The sequence below is a fragment of the Lagenorhynchus albirostris genome, chromosome 18 (genome assembly GCF_949774975.1).
Source record: "Lagenorhynchus albirostris chromosome 18, mLagAlb1.1, whole genome shotgun sequence".
In the NCBI taxonomy this organism is placed as follows: domain Eukaryota; kingdom Metazoa; phylum Chordata; class Mammalia; order Artiodactyla; family Delphinidae; genus Lagenorhynchus; species Lagenorhynchus albirostris.
In genome coordinates this window covers 17,630,367-17,639,960 of record NC_083112.1, presented here as the reverse complement: position 1 = coordinate 17,639,960, position 9,594 = coordinate 17,630,367, and positions in this window count along the sequence as shown.

Below are 9,594 nucleotides of genomic sequence, written 5' to 3'. Positions count from 1 at the left end.
TGGCATGTGGGCTCTTAGTTCCGCCAACCAGGGATCGAACCCATGCCCCCTGCATTGGGAGTATGGAGTCTTAACTGCTAGGGACTGCCAGAGAAGTCCCAGTATTGTCCTTTCAATTACAAAAATTTTTAAAAGAGTGAGTGCATGCTAAAACTGGTAAAACCTGAATAGCCTGTAGTCTATTTAGTTGTCAATGTTAATTTCCTAGTTTGGGTACTGTACTATGGTTATATAAGATGTCATCATTGAGAGGAATGAGTAATGCAATGGATCATTATTATTTTAAATGGATTAATAAATAAAGGTTATTTTATTTATTATTCTCAAAAAGTTCAAGAATCTCGGGGCTTCCCTGGTGGTGCAGTGGTTGGGAGTCTGCCTGCCAATGCAGGGGAAACGGGTTCAAGCCCTGGTCCGGGAAGATCCCGCATGCCGCGGAGCAGCTGAGCCCGTGTGCCATAACTATGGAGCCTGCGCTCTAGAGCCCGCGAGCCACAACGACTGAAGCCCGTGTGCCACAACTACTGAAGCCTGTGTGCCTAGAGCCTGTGCTCTGCAACAAGAGAAGCCACCACAGTGAGAAGCCTGCACCCTGCAACGAAGGGTAGCCCCCGCTCGCTGCAACTAGAGAAAGCCCGCGTGCAGCAGCAAAGACCCAATGCAGCCAAAAATTAAATAAATGAATAAATAAATAAATTTTTAAAAAAAGTTCAGGAATCTCTGTTTTAATGGAAACTTCCTCTAACCCCCAGGTACTGTTAGATGTTTTATTTTTTATGTTCCATCCCTCTATCATAGCTCTAACCATATTGTAGGTTGTTTATATATAAAGTACTCTATACATTTAAGCGCTATTCTTTTTCTCCAGGAAACTTCGATGGGCCATAAACTTTTTTCCATATTTAAGAATTGGGATATAATTCATATACCATAAAATTCACCTTTTAAAAGTGTATAATTCAGTGGGTTTTAGTACATTCACAAGGTTGTGTGACCATTACCACTATTTAATTCCAGAATTTTTCATCACCCCAAAAAGAAACCTTGTAACCATTAGCAGTCACTTACCATTCTTCCCTCTCCCCAGTCCTGGAAATCACTGGCTAACATTCTGTTTATATGGTTTTGCTTCTTCTGGACAATTCATCTGAATGGAGTCACACAATATGTGGCCTTTTTGTCAGTTTCCTTTCACTTAGCATGATGTATTCAAGGTTCATCCATGTTGTAGCATGAATCAGTATTTTGTTCCTTTTTTATGGCTGAATAATATTCCATTGTATGTATATACCACATTCTGCTCATCCATTGATGGACATTTGAGTTGCTTCCTTTTTTTTTTTTTTTCTATCCTGAATAATGCTGTTATGAACATTCAGGTTAAAGTTATTGCGTGAACATATACTTTCAGTTCTCTTGGGTATACATCTAGGTGTAGATTTGCTGGATCATACAGTAACTCTATGTTTAATCTTTACAGGAATGGTCAAACTTTTTTCCAAAGCATGGGCCAGCAACTTTAAAAGAACTTCTTTTTTATTACTATAAAAGTAATACATTATATAACCATTATAGAAATGTTCAAAAATTCATTAAAGAATCAGGACAAAATAAAAATCATTCTCACTTTTTACTATTTATGGATAACAACTGTTAATCCTGTGATGGCTTTTTAATATGTGCATATGCATGCACACACATACACACAAATAATCAGTACCATGCTACATATAGTTTTGAAATTTGCTTTTCTTCACATAATAAAAGAATTTTTCAAGTTGTTAAATAGCCTTCTAAAACATGATTTTTAAATGGCTACATATTATTATTTTGTTTGAATGTACCAGGATTCATATAACTCATGTCCTTTTGATGGATAATTAGGATATTTCTAATTTTCCCTTGAAAGTTCCATAACAATATCCTTGTTATACAAATTATGTTTTTGATTCTTTTCTTAGGATACATTTCTAGAAGTTGAATTAAATATATATATTTTGAGTGTTTTTGATACAGATTACCTAACTGTCCTCCAAAATGTTGTATCCATCTATGTTGGTTTCCAGCAGCAAACAGGATGGCCTGTACCACTCAATGCTGGCCTACTTGTCATTAAAAAAAGGCTGTATAAGTGTTTTGCTTGGTATTTCTTTATCAATGAGAGTGAAATTTTTTTCGCATGCTTATCAGTCATTTGTATTTCTTCTTTTTGTGTCCTGTTTTTCATGTTCCTGGCTTGCTTTTCTACCTTTTGTTTGATTTGTTATTCATTTGGAAGAGAACATAGTCATATACATTGCATGTATTTGTTCTAACTGAGTTTGTGTTTTTTACAAATTTATCTTTTTTCTTTTTTATACAGTATAAAAGTAATAGACACTCGATGTAAAAATACAAAAAAATTATAATAATATAAAACGTAGATACTGAACATTTCCCATTTCCATCTTCTCACATTGATAACTTGGTGTATATTCCTCCAAATGTTTTTTCCTATCAATATATTATGAATTACATTTCCTTTCAAAATTGGAATCATAGTATATATACTGTTTTTAACTTGATTTTTCACTTATTATATCTTATACATATCTCATTGTTAATACGTACTGCTTTATAACTTCTTTTAATAGTTATATACTACTATCACTATATTGTATTTTTAACATAAAAGTTTTTTTTACATTTTTATTTAGTCATATCATTAAGTCTTTTTTTTTTATGGCATATTGCTTAATTTTTATGCTTAAAAAGAAAGTTCCCGGGCTTTCCTGGTGGCGCAGCGGTTGAGAGTCCTCCTGCCGATGCAGGGGACACGGGTTCGTGCCCCGGTGCGGGAAGATCCCATATGCCACGGAGCGGCTGGGCCCATGAGCCATGGCCACTCAGACTGTGCGTCCAGAGCCTGTGCTCCGCAATGGGAGAGGCCACAACAGTGAGAGGCCCGCGTACCACAAACAAACAAACAACAAAAAAAGGGCTTCCCTGGTGGCGCAGTGGTTGGGAGTCCGCCTGCCGATGTAGGGGACACAGGTTCGTGCCCACCCCGGTCCGGGAAGATCCCACATGCCGCGGAGCGGGTGGGCCCGTGAGCCATGGCCGCTGAGCCTGCGCGTCTGGAGCAAAATTCTCTGATGGACTATTCAAAAAATTATCCTTTTTTAGAAAAATTTTTCTTTCTTTTTTTTTTTTTTTGGCTGTGCTGCACGGCTTGCAGGATCTCAGTTCCCTGACCGGGGATTGAACCCAGGCCACGGCAGTGAAAGCACTGAATTCTAACCAATAGACCACCAGGGAACTCCCAAGTTATCCTCATTTTTAAGAGACAAGCTCTACTGTAAAAGACTACTGACACATCTGTGTAAGCTATAGGAGGAGTATGGAAAACTTTGTTTTGCAGATAAAGAGGGAAAATATTGTTTTGATAAAATAAAATATATTAGAGTGCCTATTTTAAGTGAATAAAATTCAGAATACATTACCATTTCATCTGGTGTTAACAGGTAATTTTTAGAAGTTTGAAATATACCACTAATCTCTGAAAAAGAGAATTCTTACTTCCCTAAAACATTCATGAAAAACAATTATTATCACTGGGTTAGGTGCTGGGGCTGCAATGATGAGAAAACACGGATAAACACACTCATACAAACGCACACAATATCTGACTTTACGGACTTTACAGTCAAGTGGGGAGAGAAACATTATTAAATTATTACACAAATAAATATATAATAACAAACTTTAGCGTGTGCAATGGAAGAAGAGCATAGGATGGTATGAGATGATCATGAGGGATCTGACCTTGGCCTGGAACTTCTTGGAAAGCTTGACATACCTGGGATGTGTCAGTTGTGCTGTGCTTGGGGGATGAGGATGACGAAGAGGAATCTGGTGGCCAGTGAGGGGGTTCCTTCAGGAGAGAAGGGACTTCGGGAGCAGGAATCCTGAATCTGGAAGGAGCAGGGGCCTCGAGCAACAACACAGCAGCTAACACAAATGCCTGCAGAGAGGGAGGACTGTGGGAGAGGAAGAAGAGGCATACCTCGCTAAAGTGTATTTAAATTTAAAAATGGTGTAACTACGGGCTAACAGTTTGTGATCCCTGCTTTACAGGGATTGTGAGAGTCATTAAATGTTAGCTGAAGTCCTGACAGTGTCTTGAACCTGAGTGTTCAAAGAATTACAGAACTTAAATGCTGGGTACAACCCAGCAAGAGTCCCTGAAAGAGTTGGAAAAAGAAAAGCCCGGTGTGAGCATGATGTTACTAAACGCCAGGGAAAGAGGGCCTTTTAAGGAGGAGGCAGTGAGAGCTGCTAAGAGATCAAAGCAAATGAGAACTGAAAAAATGTCCATTGAATTTCACAGCACAGAGGTCAATGACCTTCACAAAATGCCTAACCTGTGTTCATATTGTATAACGAGTCTCACACATCTTCTGGATTGTCTGTGTCTTTTGCCTGACTGGGAGGGGTGTGGGCTGCTTTAGATCCAGCGCAAGTTCCCAGAGATCCGGCCACATTCTAGCAACAACTAGCACAGTGTTATAAACAACAAGACCATTATAAGATAAATACATTTTTGACAAGGCATTTATTACCACATGCTTTGATATCAGAGAGACTCAACTGGACTCATGTTAAAAAACAGAAGCATGGATTTCTTGTGCAATGCTGTATAGGTAGGTATCTGATAAATTTAGACCTTCAGAACCAAAGTTCTATGAGATATACTACTGCCTTTACTTAAGATAAAGAAAGTACAGGAATCTACTAGCTATTGAAAACTATAATAGAAAACTGTTGTACCTTTATTTGTAGAAGAAATGTTCTAAAAATGTCTCATAGAGCAGGGTGAGAGTAGTTTTCTAAATTGAAATTATAAAATTTATTATCATAACTGACATTTTTCAAGATAAAACTAGAGCACATAATGATTAGTGAATGCTACACAAAGATTCCAAAATAAACAGTTTCTACAAATCAAGTTCTCTTAAACAACTGCAAATATTTATACAACAGTAGTCTTTACCTGAATGAGTCATTTCTTAAGGCCCTCATAAAGTGACTTTCATCAAGAATAAAATTCTACATGTATGGAAATTAAGTTTAGAGAAAAAATTATTAACATAATTGAGTGTAATCATTGTTAAAAATATCAAAACAGAGCACTACATTTCAGAGTATATGTAATGATTTTTAAAGCTCTAGTGAGGCGTACTCTAAAATGTAGTTAATATTTAAGCAACATACTAACTTTAGTCATACAATATAGTTAAGATCATTATATTAAGATAATTTATATAGGATTGATATATATATATATATATATACACATAATTTCCTCTCATAGGACTTTAGGAGTATTTGTCATTGTTAATTCTTTCTACATTCATTACATTTTATTTACAAATTGAAAATTTTAGTAAACAATACACTTGAAATTAAATGGTTCAATGGAATTTAACCTAGGCACATATGTTGTATTTTTATATACATTACTGCATTAAAAAAATCTATAATTTTCAATAACCTCAAAACTATTAAAATAAAGGAAATTTCTTCCCCCTTAAATCTTGGACCCTGTTATCAGATTAGTCTTCCCAAAATTCTGTTTTCATCTTGTTAGTGCCATATACGTAATTATTCAGTGGCTTCCCATTTCCTACAGAATGAAGTTCAACTCTTTATTCTGACATCAAAACATTCCACAATTTGGCCTCAAACTTTTTTTCCAAACTAGGCCATGCTCTTCCCTGACTCAGTATCAGTATCAGTGAAGCTAATTCCCACCCTGAACTTGTGTTCCTCACCTCCAATGCTCTTCCTCTTACCTTCAAATCCTATGGTCTTTAATTCTGTTTGACTCCCACCTCCCCTGTGAAATCTTCGTGATGCTTCCATGCCTTCCTCTGATCTTTTCTTCACCACACCCCTCACACTGACTCTTAAACAGCCACTATTACTGAACTAGTTCATGCTGTTAAGACTTTTCTCTTCAACCAAATGGGAAATTCCTCAGTTAGTGTCATTGGTGCCTAGCACAATCCTGAGTATATAATTATAAGCATATGTTAATATCATCTTAATTACCTCTGACATTTTATTCTTATAACTTATTTTTCCATCTAAACAAACGGCACAACTAAAGGCCAAGTTTACTGTTGCTTAAGCATCTCTCATTCTCTCCCAAAGCTAACTGATATTGCTGTTTGCTCCATCTAATGCACGATCTTCACTGTGCAACTGAAATATATGCAACCTGTAATTTTCTTCAAACCAAGGACTAATTCCTTTAATTTCATCAAGTCTTAGGTAAGTTTCTGTCTTTTGTGATAAATGTATTTTTACAGGTAGATTCTTTTCCTTTTAATGGAATGTTTTGGATGTTCCAACAATTTCACTGAAATTGTAAAGCTTTAAAAAGCACTGCAGAGTCTTCCTTTCATTAAGTGAGATGTTTTTTCCTTTTCCTCTCCTTTCCCTAAGCACAAGGAAGGAGGTACAGCAGTGGAAAGATAAATGCTTTTAAAAGGCCACCCTGGGGACTTCCCTGGTGGTGCAGTGGTTAAGAATCTGCCTGCCAATGCAGGGGACACGGGTTCAAGCCCTGGTCCAGGATGCGGAGGAACTAAGCCCGTGCGCCACGACTACTGAGCCTGCGCGCCACAACTACTGAAGCCCGTGTGCCTGGAGCCCATGCTCCTCAACAAGAGAAGCCACCGCGATGTAACAAAGAGTAGCCCCCACTCTCAGCAACTAGAGAAAGCATGCACGCAGCAATGAAGACACAACGCAGCCAAAAATAAATAAATAATACATAAATAAATATATAAAATAAAATAAAAGGCCACCCTGGGCTGGGTGTAAAAAAAGCAGAAATTATGGTGCTAGCTTCCTCTGCTACGTAGGCAGTTTAGCTCTGCTTAAGACTATTGTGCTTGAGCCTCACATTACAAATCCAAAACAACCGTTATTCAAAACCAGCATGGTTTTCTTCTCCCATATAGCAGTAGCAACCATTTATTAAGTACCTCCTATATGTCAGATACCATGTTGGTTGCTTTGTATGTTATCTGATTTTCACAATCAAGTGAAACATTATCCCCATTTTACAGAAGAGAAAACTGAGGCTTAGAGATGCTTAGTAACTTGAACAACTTGTATATGGCAGAGCTAGAGTTTGGATGCAGAATTGATTCCAAAGTGTCTGCTCTTTTTGCTGCACCTTGCAATGTCAGTGCCTTGTATTGCCAGGAATTCTCATTGGGGAATGTCGGGGCTTGCATTCATGACTGGCAGCTATTGGGAAGGGAAGGACAGAATAGTAATGAAATGTTCCAGTATATCTAAGGAGGCTCACCAGCACCCCTCTCCTGCACATAACTGCTCCAGTCTTAATTATTAGACGTTCCCCATTCTGATAATTTACATTTCAGTGTACACCAAATTTGGCACTGTCCCTTTTGTTACGGAACATCTGATCACGTCTTGGTAGATGGAAGGAAAGCTGGAGGATTTCACCTTTGTCAAGGCTGAGGACAAAAACAACACCATGAAATAAATCACAAAAATAAGTATATGTGTGTATATATATATTTCAAATATATAACATTAGAAATTCTACCTGTAAAAATATGTTTTTCACAAAAGACAAACTTACATAAGACTACATCTTATTGCTGTGGTGACATATGAATTCCAGTCTTAAGCTTAGTCTGCTTATTTGAAGAACAGTCAATAAAACGAAATTCCAGTGTGATAAGAATTTTGACAGTCCCTCGGTATGGGATCTAGTTATAGTGTGCTCTTCCAGGAAGGAGGTAGCTGTGTGGGTGGGTTTTAATCCATGTATGTAGGTTTTTAAAAATTTTTATTTTATTTTTGGTTGCGTTGGGTCTTTGTTGCTGCGTGCAGGCTTTTCTCTGGTTGCGGCAAGCAGGGGCTACACTTCGTTGCAGTGTGCTGGATTCTCATTGCCGCGGCTTCTCTTGTTGCGGAGCTCGGGCTCTAGGCGTGCAGGCTTCAGTAGTCGTGGCACACGGGCTCAGTAGTTGTGGTGCACGGGCTTAGCTGCTCTGCGGCTTGTGGGATCTTCCTGGACCAGGGCTTGAACCCGTGTCTCCTGCACTGGCAGGCGGATTCTTAACCACTGTACCACCAGGGAAGCCCCATGCATGCAGGTTTTAATCTCTTTTTCTAGTCACACTATATGTGGTGATTCCCTGATTGGCTGTTTTATTAGGACCATGGGAGGGAAAATAGGTTATTCTTCCTTCCCTATTTCTCTACACGTAAGAGAGTTTAATATACGATGGTCTCTTAGTAGTTTATTTTTTTGTTAACAATCTAGGGATTTCTATGCAGATTTAACCAACGTTTTACATTTAGTTGGTTATAAGTTAATTAATTAGTATCTACCAACAACCAGGTACACATAGGACAATTTCTGATTTATGAGTTAATAACCTTTCACTCTTGTATCATTTTAATATTAGGGTATTCAAAATGTTTCTACAAATCAGGAGTTTGATTTTCTTTTAATAACACTTATTTAGTAGGAGACTGGGCTGCAGTTTTCGTTGGCACTGACAGTTACCGTGCTGTAGAAAGACCGTGTACCTGGAACCTGACTTTAGAGTCTCAGCGCTGCCTCTTGTTTTTTGCCTTGGAGAAATCACTTCATCCGTTTCCTCATCTATAGGATGAAGATCATAATTTCCATTCCACAGTGTTCTTATGAAGACAAAATGACATAAATATAGGAACTGTTCTTCAAAGGCAAAATTGGGTTTAAGGGAGACACACACAAAACTGGATTTAAGGGACCCTGGGCATGGTGAGGAACTGGACATCTCAGAAGGGAGTGGGGAGGAGCTTTTTATGGGGTTTGAGCTAGTATTAGTAGTCACCGGGTCCAAGTACTGTAAATAGACCTTGAATACCTTTCCCCCCAATTCTACTTCCAAATCCCAGACTTCCCCAAGTGGGGCGGGGGTGGGGGGCGAACTCAACCCCAGGGCATATTCTGTGATTTTTGTCCATGCTTCACATCCCCCAAGATGGCAAGTTTTGGAGAAGCCATTCTTTCATCATTGCAATCTTCTTGCAACCGCTCCTTGGTAAGTGCTTAATGCGTTTGCTAATTAGAGAAGGTCCCTATACAGGGTGCCGGACATCAGAAGAGTGAGTCAGGCTAGCGGCTGATAATTTAGAGCCATACTTGAGTTTTTCCTTCTCTCCAAAGAAAAGGGCAGTGGTGTTTTTCCTAAAAAGAAACCTTGAATTGGGTGGCTAGTGTTCGGCCTAAAGCCTGCAAAGAAATACATAGATGCAAGGTGTGGGTGGGTGCAAGTAGTTAACTATTTTGATTGTGCTGCGTCTGGAGCAGCGCGGGCGCCCGCCCCACCCACCCCGGGTTGTGGGGTGCGGGGCGGACAGTCGTCTCCGTCCCCCCAAGCCGCTGTGGCCGGGCCTCTGGTCCTGAGAGATGCAGATGAAGCGGTGTGAAGGGTTGGGCTTTTTTTTTTGTTCCTAAAAATGCAACGAACAAAAAAAAAAGTACAACAATCCAAACCCAACCATCTTGTTGCG